Genomic DNA, 23,375 nt, shown 5'->3' with positions numbered 1-23,375 from the left:
AGGGATCCTGCAGCTTTAACTGTGGTGATGAAGGGGGAATTTTACCAGATGGTGCATGCATGCAAACAACACCTGCTGAAATTCCCTTTTCTACACAACTGTTAAAAATACAGAAGCTCTGTCCTCCTTTTCATGTGGTCACCCTACATTTGCAATTTCTTGACGTTCGAGGTTGAAAGCATGGGATGTAAAATTTCTCTCTTGCTTATCCCTCTGGTGTCCTTTCTCCTTTTTCTACTCAGCTTCTCTTCCTCCTCCTCTAACTAACACCAACCGACTTTTCTTCAGCCCTTTCCCGACATTAGGAAGCATGGGAAAATGACAACCATAAATTGCATAGTTTATGGTGTTGGTGCCCAAAACACTTCATCCAGGTAAATTGCAGCATAAATGGCCATGTTTTACATAGAATGACCTCAGTCATAGAATTCAGGGCAAAATATATATGTAACAATGGCATCTTCCTTAGGGTGACCATATGAAAAGGAGGACAGGGCTCCTGTGTCTTTAACAGTTGTATTGAAAAGGGAATTTCAGCAGCTGTCATTTGTATATATGTAGAACCTGGTGAAATTCCCTCTTCATCACAGCAGTTAAAGCTGCAGGTGCCCTGCCCTCTTTTGTATCTGGTCACTCTAGTATAGCTCCTGCACTTTAACTGTTGTGATGAAGAGGGAATTTCACCAGGTTCTCCATATATACAAATGACACCTGCTGAAATTTCCTTTTCAATTCAACTGTTAAAGATACAGGAGCCCTGTCCTCCTTTTCATATGGGCCTTAGCTAGACCTAAGGTTTATCCCGGGGTCATCCCGGGGTTATCCCTGCCTGCTCCCGGGATCCCCTGTGTGTCATTTACATGAACAAGGATGACCCCGGGACGATCCTGGGATAAACCTTAGGTCTTGCTAAGGCCATGGTCACCCTATCTTCCTTCTTTTGGATGTAAATAAGTGTAGATTATTTTAATTGCTTCGAAAATCTTTTTTCCCCTTTCCTGATGAGTAGAACTGGGAGCAACCTCCATCCCATACTTCTTGAGGTCAATCTAGTAGGACATCAAGGCACCATCCAACCATTAGACTACCATTTACCCATCCCTGCTCCGACGGATGGCATATTCTACAATAAATCCGAACCCACTTTTGGACCCGGCGCCTTTAACTCGAGAAATTGTGCCTCCTCCACCCCTCTTAAGAAACCCTGATGATCTCACTTCACCATTTCCGTCACTGTTGACGCGACTTACTGATGATTTGGAAGCTGGGTCTGTTTTTGTTTTGGCTTGGTGCGTGTTGTGTGTGTGTAGAGGCGGTGGGGAGGATTGCCTCTGTCCCTTCCTGAAAGGCTCAAACCCATTATCCTCTCGGGGTGCCCACAGAAGTGAGCCGTTTCCCACTGCATCCCATCCAAGCTGCAAGGACAACTCCTACGATGACTTCACCTCCCTGCATTGCTACACTGCACAGTGGCCAACTGCTGGAGTTTGCTAATTTGTGTGTTTTTCACTGGAGGCCTGCTGATTCAATCATGTTAAAGATGCCCATTTCTTCCACGCCAGAGATTTTATGGCTCTGAGGATTAAAAGCTTTTATCTCAACAAACCCTGGAGCTCTATATATTCTGATTTTTATGGTAAGCTTCACTAATAAACTGTTTAAAACATATGCTAATTGTGTTTATTGTATTCTTTAATTATCATATGTATCATTAAAGATGTACCATCCCATTTAGAAACTTAATCCACATTACCCTTTGCTCTTTTATTTTCCCCCCTCTGCTTTAACCCTTTTTGAATCAAAAGCCAGGGGGGGGGGGGGAAACATAACTTAAAATGGAGTTGATATGAAAATGCATATTCATATGATTGTGCTCATGTACAGTTCCCATTCATGTCGATGGGACCTGTGCAGGTGAACCTCCTTATATGTGGTGCTCCAGGTTATAATACACAATTCTCTCTTTTGGGGGGGGGGAGATTTGCAGGGAAAATTGATTGGCTTCTATGAGAATACTTTGCATCCATGATGTTTAATTTCTTTTTTCTGTCTTTTTTGGCAAATAGATGATACGTTGCTTATACATATATATATTTTTAACAGAATTTATTTATTTATTTATTTATTTATTACATTTTTATACCGCCCAATAGCCGAAGCTCTCTGGGCGGTTCACAAAAATTAAAACCATGAAGAGCATAGTAAAACAACCAACAAATTTAAAACACACATACAAAATACAACTAAAAAAAGCACAACCAGAATAAAACCACACAGGAAAAATTAATGTAGGTTAAAATATGAGATTAAAACAACAAAGTTTAAATTTAAGTTAAATTAGGTATTAAAATTCGGAGAAAATAAAAAGTTTGGAATCCATGAATGAATGCAATAATTAATTATGATGAATTGATGAATTACACAGTCAAAGTTAAGCACTCGTTGATTTCAAGGGGAGAGATATAAACACCTGTTTCACTTTCCCATTAGAATCAGTGGGACTAACATTGCAACCCTATACAACGTTGCAACCCTATACACACTTACTTGGGACTGTCACATTGAACTCAATGGGATTTACTTCTGGGTAGAGATACATTGGACCGGACTTTTAAAAACACTTACTTTTCCTGAGTTGTGTCTAGAACAGTGGTTCTCAACCTGGGGCCCTCCAGATGTGTTGGACTGCATCTCCCAGAATGCCCCAGCTGGCTGGGGCATTCTGGGAGTTGTAGTCCAACACATCTGGAGCGCCCCAGGTTGAGAAAGGCTGGTCTAGAATGTATTATTCAAGCCTAGAAAGATAAGTTCCACATCTCAGGCCATAACTAGACCTAAGGTTTATCCCTGGATCGTCCAGGGGTCAAACCTGTTCATCTAGGTGACACACAGGGGATCCAGTGCTCAGGCAGGGGCGAACCCTGGTTGATCCCAGGATAAACATTAGGTCTAGCTGTGGCCTCAGTTAGTAGCCTAACAGTGAAATCATACGTATGTCTACTTGGAAGTAAGTCCCATTGAAACTTAGCTGGTGAAATGCATGTCATGGCACCATGGACACTTGGGCTTCTAGAGAAAGAGCCAGACTATAATAGGGGTGTACAAAATTATGCATGATGTAGGGAATGTGGATAAGGAGACATTTTTCTCCCTCTCTCAAAATACCAGAATCTAGGTCCATAGCTAGATGGGGTGATATCCCAGTGATCATCACTGTGCATCCAAGTGATGCATAGGGCATCCCGGGAGCAGGGAGGGATCATCCCTCCCTTACCCTGGGATATCGCCCTACAGTTCTAGCTGCTTTTTCCATGGTCTCGGGATGATCCCAATACCACGTAACATGTGGGCACATGCCGCGGTTTGGCCCAGCTCCTCGTGAGTAACCGGGGGTGGGGGTGGGGAGAAGGGAAATATAGTTATTTTTTTAAAAAAAATACTCAGTGGACCAGCTTCTCTCCCATCAGGAGGATCCCTAACTTTTTTTAACCTCCAGGAATTTTGCACAAATCTTGTTGTAGAAAAATATGCAAACAGCAACAGCAATAACAACAACAACAACAGGCCAAAAATACACAATTCCGCCATAGACTAAAGTATGAAAATGTGCATTTTGGGGAAATTTGCACATTTTCACACGTGTGAATTTGCACAAATTCAGTAACAGAAAAAAAAATCCAATTCTGTGGATGATGGATGGAATGGCACCTGACAAACCACAAAACACAGACAGACCTGATTTTATGCAATCCTGACCCCCACAATCTGGTTTTTATAGGCATACTACTTCTGAACATGGAGTCTCCCCACTTCGGAGAGCCACTTACTAAATAAAACCACCGTCTCTTTATTACACAATAGATTTTGTCCACACACACACACACCCTCCTCTCTTTTACAAAGAAACAATTATGCTGTTTCCAGATTGGAACGGACTTTGAATGTCAGGCACTCGTAGCCAAATAGAAATGTCAGGAACTCTCCACTTCTCTGGTGTGTAGCGGTTAATTTAATCAACATTCCAAGCTGTGATTTCGATTCAATCATTTTGTTGGAGTGGCTGAGTTTATAAGGAGAGTGCCCAGCAAAAAAAGAGAACAGTTAGATATTATTAAGGGCTATGGGTTTTTTTCACACACACACACACACACACACACACACACACAGAGAGAGAGAGAGAGAGAGAGAGAGAGAGAGAGAGAGAGAGAGAAAGATGGGGGTGGGGAGGGACATAGCATCTTGGAGGAAATATGTAGAGATTTATTTATTTATTTATTTATTTATTTATTTATTTATTGCACTTATATACCGCTCCCATAGCCAGGGCTCTCTGGGTAGTTTACAGAAAATCTAAAAAATTAAGATAAAAACGAGTATACAAAATTTAAAATTCTGAAACAGAACATACACACATAAAGCATTAAACGCCATTAAAAACTAAACATGTGGGTAATTAAGATGTGCCGCTATATGCCTGGGCAAAGAGGAAAGTCTTAACCTGGCGCCGGAAAGATAGCAGCGTTGGCGCCAGGCGAGCCTCTTCAGGGAGATTGTTCCACAGTCTGGGGGCCACCACCGAAAAGGCCCTGTCCCTCGTTGCCACACTCTGAGCCTCTCTCGGAGTAGGCACCTGGAGGAGGACCTTATAGGGATTAACCATGGCCTTAGCTAGACCTACCTGTTGTTGCGCGATGGAGGGGTGAAGATGTCGAGATGTTTTTATCGTGAGATCCACCCCTCTGTTTACACATGGCGCGTGATGGCCTCAAAGGGAGAGGACGTCGCACCCGCCATTTTGGTTTTTTCTTAAAGGGGAAGATGTGCACAAGCGCTCGTGCACAAAACGTAAGTACTTTTTTTTAAAAAAAAAATCCCCACTCCCCCCCCCCATGGGTGCAGTCCTACTAAGGAGCTCTGCACCCTGTGCGCAGGTCCCAGCTCCTCGCGAGAAACCACAAGGAACTGGGACAAACTGCAGCGCCCAGCCACATGTTCTGCTGTCTTGGGCTCAGCCCGGGACTATGGAAACACTGGGTTCAAAGCGTAGGGTGAGATCCCGGGGCAAGAAAGGGATCATCCCTCCCTGATCCTGAGATCTCCTGTGCATCATGTGGATGCACAGGGACGATCCCAGGGACTGCCCCGGGATTTCGCCCCGTCTAGCTAAGGCCCATGTGTTTAATGCTGAACCAAGGTGGCTCTTCCAAATTTGTGAAAAGTGGCAGGGAAAGAATATCATAGAAAGGAGAAGCAGGAAGCAAGTGAGGGGTTCTTAACCCTCCCCCTGCCACCCACCACTTCTCCCTGCACCCTCCCCCAACCACTATCCTCCCAGCTGCATCAAAGCAGTATCTGGGGAACCCAAGTGTAGAAAGGGGAATAGGAGAGGGAAACACCGGAAAGAAGTGGCATGGGAGGAAGAGTTAGGCACGCACACCCCCATAACCTCTTCTCCCATTTAAACTCCCTCCCTGCCCGTTTTTTAGATATCCGTTGGATTTCCAGAAAAGAGACCTCTTCTGAATATCCATTTCAGCCTGTAGTCCTAGATCACAGGATGGGCAAATGATGGTCACCAGATGTTTTGGACTAGAACTCCCAGTGACCATGTTAGATCAATGTTCTTTTCACCCAAGGACGAGATCCAAACAGCCCTTAAGCACGACTCCACCATTCCAGCGACAGAGGGTTCAAAAGCGCTTTATTGATTAGTAATCAAGGCCTGGTCTCTTCAAAGGGAGCAATCAGACAAAAGACATAGGGAATATGGTACAGTATTAAAGCTTTCAAGGGGCAGGGCCCAGTAGCAGCATTAACCAATCAGAACATAACACTGAGGCATAGCTAATTATGCTAAACAGTCCTGTAAACAATACCTTTGGCCTGACAGTAAGTTACAGAGAGTTAACTTCGACACAGACAGCTGGAGCCAGGACTCTTGTTTATATTAGTAATCAAGGATGCAAGGACGCACACAAGGAGACATTCTCATACAGGGCATTATGACATTTTGCTTGGTGTGCAATGGATACTATACAGTTTCCTGTTAAAAATGGAGGTGGTTTTGCTAACAACCATGCTTGCTGGGGCAGATGGGAGCTGTAGTCCAAAACCACCTACCCTTGTCCTAGCTTGACAGGCACAAGGGCTGGAATCCAGAGGCGCACTTTAGGCACACCCACAGACTAGCTCAAAAGGATCATTTACCTTGTACAGCAGATATCTGTGGCACAGAGAGCCAGTGTGGTGTAGCAGTTAGGGTATTGGACTGGAACTCGGGAGACCTGGGTTCTAACCCCCGCTCAGCTCATTGGGAGTCTTTGGCCCAATCACTGATTCTCAGGCTAAGTTACCTTACAGGGTTGTTGTGAGGATGAAGTGGAGAGGAAGAGGATTACGTATGCCAACTTGGGCTCCTTGAAGGATAGGCGGCATATAAACCCTCTTAAGTTCCAAAGGTTGGTTGCCACACAGTAGAAGGGGCTGCTATTTTGAATGGGAAGAGCCCTGCCCCTTATTCACATCACACTAGTTGTGTGGCCCATTTGTTCTGGGCCAATAGATTTAGCCCTGCCCTGCCCTGCCCCGCCCCGCCCCACCCCCATCATGACCATGTTCCGAAAGCTCATCAAAAAACGTTTTTGGATCTCCAAATAATGTGAAACATTGACTAAGGCCCTTTCTACACCTCCCAGACTTCCGGGAGGGAGGGGGAGGAACTCACAATATTCTGCTTGTGAGATCCTCCCCCTGGATTCACACATGGTGCGTGACATCCCGGGAGGATGGAGGGATATTGCACCTGCCATTTTCTTTTCTTTCTTTTTTTTAAAAGGGGAGATGAGCGCACTTGCACTCCAACAAAACGGGGGGGAACCAATCCCACTCCCCTCCCCGATGGGCACGGAGTGCTCAAAGAGCTCTGTGCCCATTTCTTGCCTCTTTGCGTTTACTCATGAGGAGGTGGGACAAAGCAGGGGCAGGTGGCCACACACCTCTCGCGGTCCCAGGATGATCCAGAGACTATGGGGAAAATTGGGTTTTCCCAGGGTTTCTTTATCCCTGGGAAAACCCGTGCCCATCTCCCCTGCCTCCGGGAGTCCCTGTGCATCATTTGGACACACAGGGACTTGGCCGTGACCAGCCCGGACTATCGGGCTGGTGTAGAAACTGCCATAGACCAAATGAGAGCCAAGAAATCCATCCCTTAATTCTGGAGCAACTTTGGGTAGATCCATCTTTCGCTAATCCAGAAGGCTTACTTGTCTAGGGTTACTTGTCTAGGGTTGCACAGTCAGTCACACAGCCAGATGTTCACACATGTGGAATGATTCTTTTATGTATATCAATTGGCACAGGATCCCACAGTAATGTGGAAAGAAAAGCAGATCCAGAGATATGCACTGCATGTGCTATAAGCTACAGTGGAATTGTCCATGCTGGTGAGCTAACCAATGCACGTAAGAGAGGTACAGGTAGGCAGGGCTCTTAACTACAGAAAGAGGAAGAAAGGGCTTCTGGGTGGATCTGTAACTCAGTAACAAAACATGTGCTGCGTGCATAAGATCTCTGGTTGAAAAGAGGGCATTTGCAATTAAAGGGATCTTCGATGAAAGGGGGGACAGGGCTCCTATATCTTTTACAGTTGTAGAGAAAAGGGAGTTTCAGCAGGTGTCATTTTTATGCTTGCAGCAGCCGGTGAAATTCTCTCTTCATCACAACAGTGAAAGCTGCAGGAGCCCTGCCCTCTTTTGTATCTGGTCACTCTAGTATAGCTCCTGCAGCTTTCACTGTTGTGATGAAGAGGGAATGTCACCAGGTGCTGCATGCACATCAATGACACCTGCTGAATTTCCCCTTTTCAATGCAACTGTTATTAAAGATACAGGAGCCCAGTCCTCCTTTCCATATGGTCACCCTATTGGACACCCACTGCCAATACTAGGTGGAGCAGCCACCTGACACTGGCACAGCTTTCTATGTGCAGCTCCATATGCACATAGTGGTGTCCATGCACCTGTGGCCCAGACAATGTAATCACCTTAAGCACTGCGCAACATAGATAAGGCCATCTCTTTTTGTGATGTGGATGGAAACGCACACCCTTGACATCTAGATTGCCAGGCGTAATCGCTCACATATTACAACCCCCTGAACAGCACCTTATTGCCCACGAGAAAGGCAATATTTAGGCCTCAGCGTCAAGTTTCAAAAGCAGATCTGCCACCTAGTATTCTTCAAAGCTTATATTTTATTAGGATGTGCGGGAACCATGTGCCTCTATTCTCCCCCCCCCTCTCTTCCAATTGCATTGTTGATTTAAAATCTCCCAAGAATTTCTACCAAAAGCCTATTTCCAGCAAGGCCATAATCTCTCGGAATCAGCTAGATTCATTCCACATCGTTGCTTTACATATCCAGGTCCTGAATTTTTAAAGGAGCTTTTTATTTTTTATTTTCGCAGGGTAAATATTGTGCTTACAAAGGACTACATCAGCAGTTTTACCCTGGCACTTAACTACTTCACCGCAGGTGCCTTCCCTTGTTCTAGTACACACATCTGCACACTCAGCCAGCCAGCTGTTGTCTTATTTAGGCAGTGGCAGCTCCAGGTTTTGAAGGCCCTTGGGCCAACGGTTCCCCCTCTGTCATTGAGTCGATCTTCTCAAACACTATCGTCACCAGCTGCTATTTATTTATTTATTTATTTATTACATTTTTATACCGCCCAATAGACGAAGCTCTCTGGGCGGTTCAAAAAATTAAAACCATAATAAAACAACCAGCAGGTTAAAAGCACAAATACAAAAAATACAGTATAAAAAGCACAACCAGGATAAAACCACGCAGCAAAATTGATATAAAATTAAAATACAGAGTAAAAACAGTAAAATTTAAATTTCAGTTAAAATTAAGTGTTAAAATACTGAGAGAATAAAAAGGTCTTCAGCTGGCGACGAAAGGAGTACAGTGTAGGCGCCAGGCGGACCTCTCTGGGGAGCTCATTCCACAGCCGGGGTGCCACAGCATAGAAGGCCCTCCTCCTAGTAGCCACCTGCCTCACTTCCTTTGGCAGGGGCTCACGGAGAAGGGCCCCTGTAGATGATCTTAAGGTCCAGGCAGGTGCATATGGGAGGAGGCATTCCTTCAAATAACCTGGCCCCAAACCGTTTAGGGCTTTGAATGTCAATACCAGCACTTTGAATCGGGCCCGGACCTGGACTGGCTGCCAATGAAGTTGTAAAAGGACTGGCGTAATGTGATCTTGCCAGATGATTTTGCTGTTGCTCCTCATCCTCTTCTTCATCCTTACTACCACTTGCTTGCCAGGTGGAGAACTGGTGAACAAGCTGGCAGTGGTGTCTCCTTCTCCTTCTTCTCACCATCACCATTGACTGGGCCAGATTAAGGCCTTAACTAGGCCTACCTGAAAGTCCAGGGGAGAGAAGGGGAGACCTCGCATTGCGATTAACGAGACATCTCGCCCCTGTTTACACATAAGACATGTCGACCTCAGGAAGAGAGGCGTCATGCCCGCCATTTTTTTTTTAAAGGGGACGTAGCGCCCGAATGCTCGTGTGCAAAGGTAAGTTTTTTTAATTTTAACTACTTTCCCTGCTCTCCCCACCCTACCCCCAATGGGCGCAGTGCTCCTGAGGAGCGCTGCACCCCATGCATGGCTCATGGCTCCGCGTGAGTAATCGCGGGGAGCCGGGTAAAGCCACGGAAACAGGCCACACGCTCTGCGGTCTCAGGGGGGAGGGGGAGGGGAAGAGAGGGAAGACTTGAGCAAATAAGGAAAAGGCCTGTTTCCTTAACACACTGGACAGTGTTACCCAGTGGTTGGAAGACATATGTTACGCATCAATCCTTCTCAAAGTCAAGGATAAGACACTCTGATGGAGATGAGAGGATGCACATACCATCCGAAGACCAAAGAAAAGGGAGAGAAGGAGAATTAGGGTAAACCCAGAGGGTCCCATTCTGACCCAGATTGATCCCCAGTGATAGCACACAACTAGGATCAGTGCTATCTATAATTGTCTGGGTGTAGTGGGATGATTCTCCAAGGAGCATGATCAAAAATCAGGTTTTGTTTCATATGGTTTAATGGTTATGGAAGGCTGCTTTGTGCATTTCCTTCACATCCGTGCAAAGGGCTGCTAGAAAAAGCTCTGACTACGGGCAAAATAATGGCTTGATCCTTTTTATCTGTGAACTCTCCAAATCGTAATGATTCAGCCCAAATGGCTATCATTTCAAATAGAAAAGAAGGAGACTAAAAACGAAAGTGGGGTCACCCAGTTGCACTTAGGGGGTTGGGGGGAGGTCACATTTGTTTCCTTTAAAATGTTGTCCTGTAATTTAGTCCAAATGGAAAGAATCAGAGGGGAAGGTCAACATTGTTTTAAACGAAACCAACAGTTTCCTTTACGTAGCAAATCAACGGTGGTGTGTTTCCAGATGATTGGCAATTTCGCTGCTGGGACGGGGAGAGAGAGAGGGAAAAAAAGGTTACATTTTGTGCACAAAAGCTTCAGCGATTTATTCCTGTCACTTTGCTTCAAATTAACCTATTTTAAGGCATTCTGAACCTCATCAGCTTGCTCAGGTGAACGAAAGAATAGGGGTCGTCTCGTCTAGCAGGTGTGTATGCAACAGACGTGATCAGCAAGGTATAATAGTGTCTGAAAGATTCAAGGGGGGGGGGAGACTGGACTATCTTTCTCCCCCCCCCAGTAATATGCACCTCACTTAAAAGCAGCTTCTGAAAGTCCTTTCTCTGAAGATTCCAAAATCAATAGTTGCAGATGATCATAGAATCAGAGGCTTTCTTAATCATGTCCATACCCTGTTACAAAGCAAGGTTTTCTTAGAGCCACCTGTCTCCCTGTCTCTATCCTCCACCTACTGCAAGATCAAGGGGGAAGGCAGACATAACATCAGAAGAGTTGGGAGGGGAGATTTAGAGACAATCTCCTTTAGAGACAATCTTCCTTTAACTTGAGCCCGGAATAACGGGCTCAAGTTAAAGGAAGCCAGATTCCAGCTGGACATCAGGAAAAACTTCCTGACTGTTAGAGCAGTACAACAATGGAATCAGTTGCCTGGTAAGGCTGTGGCCTCTCCCACACTAGAGGCCTTCAAGAGGCAGCTGGACAACCATCTGTCACGGATGCTTTAAGGTGGATTCCTGCTAGGGGTGTGCATGGACCCCCCGCTCCGCTTCACTTGCAGATCCGCGATTTTCGGATCGGGCCGCTTCGCCCCACCCCCGCTCCACCCATTTCCGCTCTGCTCGGAGCTCCGGATCCGGATCGGAGCTCCGTTTTTCCCCCCCATAGGGTTGCATTGAAAGCTAAAAAAGTAAACAACTTTTTTTTGGTTCAAGTTAGAAACCTCACGTTTGGCACCATGACACCTCATGGGGGTATACACACGCACGCCAAGTTTCAAGGCAATCCTATCATCCTCTGATTTTTGGGGAATTTTTGAATATCGGGCACCCCATTCAGACCCCTTGGGATAGCTCCGTCAATTTGCACGTTAGAAACCTCAAACTCGCCACCATGACAGCTTATCCATGTGTCCACATGGACGCCCAGACTCAAGGCAGTCCCATCATCCCCTGATTTTTGGCGCGGCTCTAACCTCTAACGCACCACCCATAACCCTAATTCACACCCCTTTCGATAGCTCCGTCAATTTGCATGTTAGAAACCTCAAACTCAGCACCATGATAGCTTATCCATGTGTCCACATGGATGCCAAGTTTCAAGGCAATCTCATCATCCCCTGATTTTGGGGGAATTTTTGAAAATCTGGCACCCCATTCACACCCCTTTCCATAGCTCCGTCAATTTACACGTTAAAAAAACCCCTCAAACTCACCACCATGACAGCTTATCCAGGGATACATACTCCGCACGCCGAGACTCAAGGCAGTCCCATCATCCCCTGTTTTTTGGTGGGGCTTAAACCTGCAGACCTCTCAATGGGGCCATTTCAAAGGAAATCCCAACATGCCATGAATTGGGGAGTAGAGATCAACCTATATGAATCTTCTTTCACACTTGAAAAATGGATTTGGAACTTCCAAAACTCCAAGTGAGCGCAGGAAGGACTTCTCCCCCCTGAGTCAAAGCCAGACACACACAACATCCCTGCAAGGCGGGCAGGGGAGGAGAGAGGGAAGGCAGGCAGGCAGCAGACATTTCTGGGGGCATAAGGAAGTGAGCCAAGGATAAGCCAGTAATGCATATAAAATGGAATAAATAAATAAATAAACGAAGGAGGGATGGAATTAAAAGCAGCAGTGTTGCTGAATAAACAACAAGAAGAACTTTATTAAAAAGGTTATATCTGTCTTTTACCAGTAATAGGGGGACGTGCCCGGGGGAGGGGGAAGCAGCTGCCAATTTGACTGGTCCTAGTAGTGACCAGTCTTTTAAGAAGCAAGGCTGTCCATTCAACTCATGAAAGCATTGCTCCACCACTAAGAAGTGGAACTGTCACTTCAACTCATGATAGGCATCGCTCCACCACTAAGAGAAGTCGACCGCTCACTTCAACTCATGATAGGCATTGCTCCACCGGGTTACTCTCTTTGGAAGGCTCTGATGGCCTTCCAAGTACAGGAGAGAGTGGGGGCACGTCCACAATGAGATGCCCTAGGGGAGCTCATCCCCTTGCACCATATCTTTTCAGTTGTTCCCCAAAGTTAGGGTGGGTAGCAGTGCTGTGTTTCTATCTCTTATTATTGGCTTAGTATATGATTTCACAGGTTGTGTTTGTGCATTTGGTGGGGCTACTGTTTTAAAAAACACTGGGAAAAGTCCATTCAGACTAAGAAAGAGAAGTTTCCCAGAATCCCAAGTTACCCGTTTTGCCTATCCCCTCCTCCAACTTTGGGATCATGTGATCATGACCGGGAGTTGACTCTGCCCCTCAGCAATCGAAAAGGTAATCTTTTTCCCGCCTTTACCCTACTTTTTAAAAAATTCTAGCGCGCAACCCGCACCACGCAGAGAGGTGAGAGTAGTCTCAAAATGACCCCCATCCATGACTGTCTAAGCACAAGAATTTTCAGAACGATAGATTCAAAAACAACCCAGTTATCTATGGGTGAAATGTTTCAAGATGGCGATCGGAGCGGTCCGCCTGAAAGAGGAGCTCCGAAAAATGGTCGCTTCTCTTCGCCTTGCTTCTAGGGGTCTGCGGTCCGCTTCTACTCCGCCTCTGGGCAAGGCGGAGCAGGCCAATTCGCTCCTGCTTCTGCGCTTCTAATAGGAGCGGAGCACATGCCTAATTCCTGCATTGAGCAGCAGGTTGGACTCGATGGCCTTGTAGGCCCCTTCCAGCTCTGCTATTCTATGATTCTATGATTCTTCATGTCCACTCCAAAAGTGCCTACCCACTCCTCTCCTACAGCTTTTTGGAGAGGCTCAATCTGAAATGGAAAAGCCATTCGGACTAGATCTACACTAAAGCTTTATAGTGGTATGGAAGTGCATTGATGACTGTTGGGACATAATCCACTCTCCATAGACTGTTTTATAGGTGTCAGCGAGATGGGTGTGTGTGAAAGGGTGATGATCTTGTGGTTTTTATGATCATGAGATTGTCGCCCTCATTTACACGTGCGACATCACAGCCGCCATTTTGTTTTAGTTTTTAAAGGAGAAGGAGAACACGAGCGCTTGTCTGCAAAATAGTAATTTTTTTAAAAAAAAATAATTCCCCTCTTCCCCCACCCCTTAGGAGCTCTGTGTCCCATGCCCGGCTCCCAGCTACTCACAGTTACTCGCGAGGAGCCGGGACAAACTGCACGCCCAGCCACATGTTCCGCAGTCTCAGGATCAGCCCAGGACCATGGAAAAACTGGGCTAGAAGGATAGGGGAAAATCCCAGGGAAATGGAGGGATCATCCCTCCCTGCTCCCGGTATCCCCTTTGCATCATCTGGACACACAAGGATGATCCTGGGGTGATCCCAGGGATAAGCCTTCATCTAGCCATGGCTTTAGTGTTATTTCCTGCTTTTGATTCCAAATTCGTAATGATTTAACACAAGTTCTGCCCTTGGACAGTGAACTGGAACAGTAGAGATTGGTTAGTGTCTTATTTCTTGCTCAATTTCTGGAACAGCTGCCATCTTGGTTGTGAATATGGGTGATTATTTTCACCTTTGCTCTATACGATATCAATATGAATAAAACTGTCAAGCCCTTGGTTGTTGTTGTTGTAGCTGTTGTGGTTGTTTTTAAGAAATGATAATGCTATCGAAACAAAATGAAAAGCATCTCATCCATACACCATAGAGAGCTTTGTAATCCCCCAGAAGTCCCTGTAGGCCAACAGAAAAGGCTTTCATAGATGAATTTCCCCCTAATTCATTTTGTTGCCTGTCAGAGTAGGGAGGGAAGGATCAGGGTGCAGGGGGCTTAATTACTCAGGAACAAGATACGAACCTGAGTGTGGACAAGGAACTAAATCTGGACAAGCCCCCAAAGATGTGAACAAAGATTTTCAGTGCCGAAATTATTCCAAACGGCGTCTAGTTTGCCCAGTGCTGTCAGCATTGCTCAAATTCTAGCATCTTGACAAGATAAAGTATGAAAGGACACTGAATTTAGCAAGGCCCCTGTGAGTCAACAATCTCTGATTGCTTCATCATCCCGGCTTTGTGCTGTCCCTCTCCCATCAGTTTAGATAATCATCCAGGCCTTTTACATGCTTGATTTGCCACTGCTAGGCCACATGGAAAAAACAACAACATCGTACACTTTTGAATCATCTTGTTTTCATAAACCTCTGGAAAAGCAGTGACCACCCTCTTCAGATCAAAGGGATATCCCCTGACCAAAATGAAGACTGGCCTGCTCCCCTATTCAGGGAGTTCAAATTGATCAAATCTGTTGCGAACAGAATGCACCCGATCCCACCTTCTGCCCAGGGGAGGGTGGTAGCTCTGACCTCAGTGTGGCAGTGAATCCGCACCAGGTTTCAGTCACAAACAGTCAAAACTCTAAAGGAGCTATCCAAGGTACTGAGATGATAACATGACCCTAGGCTGTAATCCTATGTACAGAACACATGACTGGTAATGGAATCAGTTACCTAGGGAAGTTGTGGGCTCTCCCACACTAGAGTCCTTCAAGAGGCAGCTGGACAAGCATCTGTCAGGGATGCTTTAGGGTGGATTCCTGCATTGAGCAGGGGGTTGGACTCGATGGCCTTGTAGGCCCCTTCCAACTCTGCTATTCTATGATTCTAATGCCCTGCTCCGTGGGTGAAAGGGAAAATGGGCAGGAATGGAACACGGAATTGGATTGTCCAATTCTGCCTAATCAGTGGATCACCGCTTTGGCATCTGTAACTTTCACCTTTATGGATCTTTTGCTTCATGTCTATTGGATACTGCAACATCTATTCAATAACAAATTGACTAATTCAGCTAATTGCTGACAGTGCAAATGCAACAAATGTTTCTTTTAAATACATGTTTTGGCAGTGTCCAATAGTTGCTTCTTTTTTGAAGGAGGTTATTTGATGGATAAATTTTGTACTGGAACAGTCTTTAATATTTGCTGATGTACATGATCTTCTAAATTATTTACCTGCATCACAGAAATTAATGAATAGTCAGTGTAAATGGTTTCTCCTCACCCTGTTGATAGCAAAAAAGACTGATATTACAACATTGAAAGGAAAAACACTCAGCTCCTACAAAGCAATGGATTGAGGACCTTGTAGCGCTTTCAACATTTGAATGAGTGGCATATAGACACCGCCTACAAATGTATACTTATTTGGATATCTTGTCCACTTTTGTTGAATCCTATGTATAATTGCTAGGTTTTTTTCCTCATATATATTCATTTCATATGTATTCAGTGCTACAGATATATACCAATTCATGTATGTATATTCCAAAAAAAAGGGGAGAAAAAACATCAGCAAGGCTAGTAGCTATTTAATTCGAAAATATGATTGTATTATGACTGTGCAAAGCCCACTCCACCCAAATCACCTCAGAGGCCATTTCAGAGCTTCTGAAATTGCCTCAATTCAACTCAGGGTGCTTTGGGGGAGTGTGCCTGCCTCACCTCACCACCAAAGCCGATGTGAGATTCGCCTCCCCTAAAGCGGGTCAACCTTGCAGGTTCCTGGGTGTTGGCCACACATCCAGCACCCAGGAAAGTCCCAACAGTCCATGGGACTCCCTGCTGCCCCCTCACCCCCTTCTGCCCTCACCCCCCCAACCCAGAGCTGCCATCGCACCGTGACTAACCTTTAAATCACGTCCTCCTCCCTGAGAGCTGAGCCATTTTAAGTTACCATGGGGGCTCTCTGTTTTTAATATATCTATGGTCAAAGGGTGGTGACTGTAAAGGGGAAGTGGAGGAAATTTGGGGAGGAGGATGGAAATTGCACCCCTCCCAATTATGCTGACAGAAGCCTTTCATTGGCAGAGGGAAACTAGTTGCATACTGCTCCATATTTCCATCCTACCCTTTCTCCAAGAAGCTCAGGATAGTATATATAGTCCCCCAAACACACATTTTATCATGACAATAACCTTGTAAAGTAGGTCAGGTTAAGAGACAATGACTGGCCCATGAACTTCATGGGATAGTGGGGAATCATAGAATAGCAGAGTTGGAAGGGGCCTACAAGGCCATCGAGTCCAACCCCCTGCTCAATGCAGGAATCCACCCTAATTCACCCAGATGAACCTGAAGCTGGGTTCATCTGGCCCTAGTCCAACACTCAATCTGGTGCCCTCCAGGTGTGTTGTACTGCAAATCCCATCACTGGCTGGGAATGATGGGAGTTGCAGTCCAACACAGTCCAACACATCTGGAGGGTACCAGATTAGGGAAAGCTGCTCTAACCACTACACCATAGAGATGTTTCCAACAGAGAAGACACTGATATCGAGGAAGCAATTAGGAAGCGGCAAACAGAGAACATTTGCCCTTACACAAAAGGATGGTATTGATATATAAATTGGTGAGCTAAACTGACAGGCAACACTTGAGAAAGGGGTAATCGCATCCTTAATAATATTAAACCTGACGCCTGACTTGGTCAAGACAATGGAAGCTTGACACTACTTAGCTGCAAATGAAAAGGATGGAGAGAGCGAGAATGTTGCAAATTGACTATCTGGAATAACAGAAAAATAAACCCGAAGTATTGCTAATTGCCCAACAATTTGTTAGTTCGATCGAAGCTACAATTTAAAAATAAAGTGGCTGCCTGCAAATGGCATCTGATTCCTGGAACTGGATGAAGGAGGTTACTGGTGGAATGATACAACTGAGGCCTTAGCTAGACGCGGCTTTATCCTGGGGCAAACCCCAGGATCATCCCTGTGCATCCACATGATGCACAGGGGATCCTGGGATCAGGGAGGGATCATCCCTCCCTTGCCCCGGGATCTCGCCCTCCACTTTGGTCCCATTTTTTCCATGGTCCCGTGCTGAGTCCGAGACCGCAGAACGTGTGGCCCGTTGCTGCGGCTTGACCCGACTCCGCGAGATTCCTCACGCGGAGCCGGGAGCCACACACAGGACGCAGTGCTCCTGAGGAGCACTGTGCCCATCGAGGGTAGGGTGGGGGGAGCAGGAATTTAAATTATTTTTTTAAAAAAATGCTTACCTTTAGTGCACAAGTGTTCATGTGCTCCTTCCTCTTTAAAAAATAAAAAAATGGCAGACGTGATGCGTCTCCTGCTGAGGTCATCACGTGTCCGTGTAGACAGAGGAGAGGTCTCGTGATAAACGCATCACAGGATCTTCCCTCCTCCATCATGGGATAAAAGGTAGGTCTAGGTAAGGCCTTAGTACCGTATTTCTTCGATTGTAAGACGCCATCGATTGTAAGACGCACATTAATTTCAGTACCACCAACAGGAAAAAAAAACCTAAGACACACCCGCGATTCTAAGGCGCACCCCATTTTTAGAGACATTTATGTGGGGGAAAAAGTGTGTCTTAGAATCAAAGAAATAGGGTAAAGAGAAGTGTTTTAAACGGATATTGTCTGTTTTTGTTTGTATTTTATGCTTTTTATGGTTTTAAATTTTGTATATTTGTTTTTAATGTTCACTGTTTTTAATTTTTGTAAACCATCCAGAGAGCTTCGGCTATGGGGCAGTATATAAATAATAATAATAATAATAATAATAATAATAATAATAATAATAATAATAATGTGATGGACAAAATTCCCCATTGGACCTGGGGAGTGGGGCATTGTTATTTTTTTCCCCATTGCCCTTTCATCTGATGTACACAGTCTTTGAAAAGGGCCACGAAGGCCCAACTTGTGTTCTTTCCATCCCTGAAGACATCATCAGAATCACGACACAGTTTAGAGATCTTTGAGCTTCTCACATTCCTGTGGATCTGGATTGGATTTACCTTGTCAGATTCCATGAGGGTGGCTGAGGTAGACAAGAGGAGTCTCAATCTGGTCCTAGCAAAACACAGCAAGTTAGAAGGCCTTTAGGTCCCAGAAGCCTTTCTCATTTGCTCCCTGAAGTAGATTTCTTTATATGTCCACCCTTAGCAGAGAAATGAGAGAGAGAGAGAGAGAGAGAGAGAGAGAGAGAGAGAGAGAGAGAGAGACTGGAGGTTAGGGAGAAAGGAGTTGGGAAAATGGTGAAGATACTCTTATAACACCATCTATATATGATTAATTAAAGATAATAATTACTATAGCATCATCTGTACATGGCTCTTTACAAAGTGCAAGATAACAGATCTCTGCCAGCAAGGAGCTTACAATTCATAATTCAGTACAGGCGGACGAGAGAGAAAGAGGAGGGAGGCTAGTTTAAGGCTTTGGAGGAAGGAATATTAATTCAGTTACACTCATAGCTCAAGAGTGGGAAACTTGTAAGCAAATGTGACAGTTGCAAATGTCAACGTTGTTTTCATAAAAACGGAGTGCTGGTGGCAAGAACATAGAAGTGGCATATGCTATCTAGCAGCATACAAAGGAAAAGTAAAGTCCTCATTCATTTCATTAGTCATTTGTAAAAATCATGTGTCCTTCATGACCCACATTCTTTTTCATTGTTGTTTCTCCCCATGCCTTTTACTGCTTTTTAAATTTCCCCTCAATTGTGAATTCCCTAAGCATGATGGTTTCTGGAGCCATCACCTGGCAGCCACTGTTTTATTTTCCCAGAATGCCCTGTGCTGTTCCAGGGTATTCTGTGGAGAAAATGGCAGCCACCACGGGATCAGCTCCAGCTGAAGGGCGGCAGGGGGAGGGAATTACCATCTCACCAAAGATGGATGGATGGGAAACAAATAAGAAAGCCACTTGTGCCAATTTCTAACTTGTAGCATTCATTTCAGAATGTGAAAATTGAATCAAATGGGCTCCATTCAGTTGATGTTTTTTTATTTTTATACCCCCTCATGAACCTGCACCCCCTAATGCCAGCTGCCCAGTCAGCCACACAATGTTTAAAGATTTAACGGGAGCATCTGACTCTACTGAGCTGCTTTTCTCCTTGAGGAGATAAATAGGAGGGGATAATGATACATGGAGGAAAGGAGGAAGGGATTTAAGGACCTGAGGATGCGGCTGCTAATGGACCATGAAGAAAAAATGATCTAAACTTTGAAAGGGTGGGTTGGTTTGGGCCAGTTCCATATATATATATATATATATATATTAGGGGTGTGCACGGACCCCCCGCTCCGCTTCACTTGCAGATCCGCCATTTTTCGGAGCGGGTCGCTCCGCCCCGCCCCCGCTCCGCCCACTTCCGCTCCGCTCCGCCCGGAGCTCCGGATCGGATCCGGAGCTCCGTTTTTGCCCCCCCATAGGCTTGCATTGAAAGCTAAAAAAGTAAACAACTTTTTTTCCGTTGAAGTTAGAAACCTCACGTTTGGCACCATGACACCTCATGGGCGTATACACACACACGCCAAGTTTCAAGGCAATCCCATCATCCCCTGATTTTTGGCGAATTTTTGAAAATCGGGCACCCCATTCACACCCCTTGGGATAGCTCCGTCAATTTGCATGTTACAAACCTCAAACTCGGCACCAGGGCAGCTTATCCATGTGTCCACATGCACGCCAAGTTGCAAGCAAATCCCATCATCCCCTGATTTTTGGCGCGGCTCTACCCTCTAACGCACCTCCCATAACCCTAATTCACACCCCTTTAGATAGCTCCGTCAATTTGCACGTTAGAAACCTCAAACTCAGCACCATGATAGCTTATCCACGTGTCCACATGCACGCCAAGTTTCAAGGCAATCCCATCATCCCCTGATTTTTGGGGAATTTATGAAAATCGGGCACCCCATTCACACCCCTTGGGATAGCTCCGTCAATTTGCATGTTAGAAACCTCAAACTCGGCACCAGGAGAGCTTATCCATGTGTCCACATGCACGCCAAGTTGCAAGCAAATCCCATCATCCCCTGATTTTTGGCATGGCTTAACTCACCCCAAATTGTCCCATTCTACAACTACGTCAATTTGCACGTTAGAAACCTCAAACTCAGCACCATGATAGCTTATCCACGTGTCCACATGCACGCCAAGTTTCAAGGCAATCCCATCATCCCCTGATTTTTGGGGAATTTATGAAAATCGGGCACCCCATTCACACCCCTTGGGATAGCTCCGTCAATTTGCATGTTAGAAACCTCAAACTCGGCACCAGGAGAGCTTATCCATGTGTCCACATGCACGCCAAGTTGCAAGCAAATCCCATCATCCCCTGATTTTTGGCGCGGCTTAAACTTTTTAACTCACCCCAAATCAAGTCCCATTCTACAACTACGTCAATTTGCACGTTAGAAACCTATCCTTTGGTCCCATGACAGCTTACCCATGTGTCCCCATGGACACCAAGTTTCAAGGCAATCCCATCATCCCCTGATGTTAGGGGAACTTTTGAAATTTGAACACTCCAGTATGTCAGGGATTTAAAGTTGCAATTGCAGACAGCTCAATGGGGCCAGTTCCAAGGCAATCCCAACATGCCACGAGATAACCCTAAATCTTCTGGCACATTTGAAAAAGGGATTATTGAATTTGATAAAGTCTAAGTGAGCGCAGGAAGGACTTCTCCCCTTAGTCAAAGCAAGACACATACACCATCGCTGCAAGGCGGGAAGGGGAGAATTATTATTATTATTATTATTTATTTATATAGCACCATCAATGGAAAGCAGGCAGGCAGCATGCATTGTAGTGCCGCAAGGATGGCTTGAGCACTAACGCATAGCAAACCAACCCATAAGTGGGCGCAAAGTGAGGCAAAGATGGCTGGTTGTTTCTTTCTAAGCCAGCAGTTACGCCTTGAGGGGCACAGAGGAGGACGATTGGGAGCAAACCAGGCACCAGGCGGGCAGAGAGGCAGGCAGAGTAGGCGAGGAGTCAGTCCTGGCAGATGCCCCACCACAGCAGCACCCCGGGGGAGGCGGGCAGGCAGGCAGGCAGGCTGCGGGCATTTCTGGGGGCACAAGGAAGTGATGGCTGGTTTCTAAGCCAGCATTGCAGTTAGTCACGCATTGCAAACGCAAACCATCCCAGCGAGTCGGTCACCGAGGAGGACAGGCTAGCAGAGGGGCAGGCAGAGTGACATGTCATAGATCTAGTATTGGGGAGGAGTCAGTCCCGGCAGATGCCCCAACACAGTAGCACCCTGGGGTGGGCATTGGAAAACGCCATCTTGTGGGTCAATACTTCCCCCACCCCATGTCCTGCAGGGTTGCCTGCCTAACCCTTGTGGGGATGGGAGATGGAGAGCTTAGAGTGGCAGTGCCAGCAGCAGCCTTCGGCTTTCCCCTGGAACCAGTCGCCTTGCCCGCCTCTTTCCCCAGCAAGATCGCCTGGTGCTGCCTATGAAGATGCATCTTCATGCTGCTGGTTCCATAATGCCCTGTCGATGAACCCCTGCTTAGGCTGAGTTTGCAGTGGCGACAGACAGCAAAGCGGGGATCCGCTCCCAACTCAAAGTGGTCCCACACGATGCTTGTCTTTCGTTTCTGTGGTGACACCACCAATTGCCCGCCTGAGCTCTCTGGTGTTGCCACAGAAACAGGGGTGTGGGATGAGACTGGGGAGAGAGCCTCGGCCTGCTGCTGCTCCTCCTCAGCCCCCACATCCTGGAGGCCCACCGCCTCCTCCTCCTCCCCCCCCTCCACTGTGCTGAGGACCTCGTCTAGGTCCATCAGCGGGCTCGTGGGCTGAAAGGAGAATGAAGGAGTTGGGGATACTCCTCCTCCTCTAATGGCACTGCTGCCACGTGCCTCTTGCAAACGGGCACTTTTCCCATTCCCACCCTCAAAAAGAGAACGCCGGGCACAAGTTGCAGAAGAGAGTGGCTCTGCCTGCTGCTTGTCCTGCTTCTGTTTTGGAGCAGTCAGCCAAGGAGTTGCCCGTTTGAGTTTCACAGGAGGAGAGGAAGCCCTGCTGGCAGACTGAGCCTTGCTGCTTTCAGCACGCCTGCTTTCTCTTTTCATGATGACTAACAAAATATTAATACTACTAATACTATGTATAAGGTACTACTAAGAATATGTATAAGAAGAATATAATATGTTTAAATGTAGGGAAATGGGACAAGAACAATAAAATATACTACTACTAATATGTATGAGAATATACTACTAAGAATATCTACAAGAATATAATAATATGTTTTAGAATATTACTAATAAATGTAGGGAAATGGGACAAGAAATGGGACAACCACTACTATAAGAAGAACAAAATATGAATACTACTACTAATATGTATGAGAATGTATACTAATAGACTACTAAGACTATGTCAAAGAATATAATAATAATATGTTTAAGAATAGGGAAATGGTGTGCGTATGCTTTCCCCAAAATGCTCAATCTGTGGCTGCCTGTTGAACTTGACAAAAGCAGCCCACTCCGTCGAAGTTACACAGAGAAGAAAAAGAGAATCCAATTTTTTTGGTATATTTGGTATATAGAAGATAGAAGGAAACACAATCAGGATTTAAGAGAGGGGAGGGGGAAAAAGAACCAACCACTACTATAAGAAGAACAAAATATGAATACTAATATAATATGTATGAGAATATATACTAATGGACTATGTGAAAGAATATAATAAAATATGTTTAAGAATATAAATGTAGGGAAATGGGACAAAAAGTGTGTGTATGCTTTCAAAAGAAAGCTTTCACAAAAGCAGAACAGTCAGGCTTTAATACAGGGAAGGGGGGGGGCAACCAACCCAACCACACACTCCAAAATTCAAAAATAAAGTTTATATTAAATCAAAGTAAGGGGAAAACACAGGGCAAACTAAGCTACAAGTCAGAAAGAAGCAAACAAACACACACACGCGCCA

Source organism: Elgaria multicarinata, chromosome 1 (genome assembly GCF_023053635.1).
Source record: "Elgaria multicarinata webbii isolate HBS135686 ecotype San Diego chromosome 1, rElgMul1.1.pri, whole genome shotgun sequence".
Taxonomy (NCBI): domain Eukaryota; kingdom Metazoa; phylum Chordata; class Lepidosauria; order Squamata; family Anguidae; genus Elgaria; species Elgaria multicarinata.
This window is presented reverse-complemented; position numbering follows the sequence as displayed.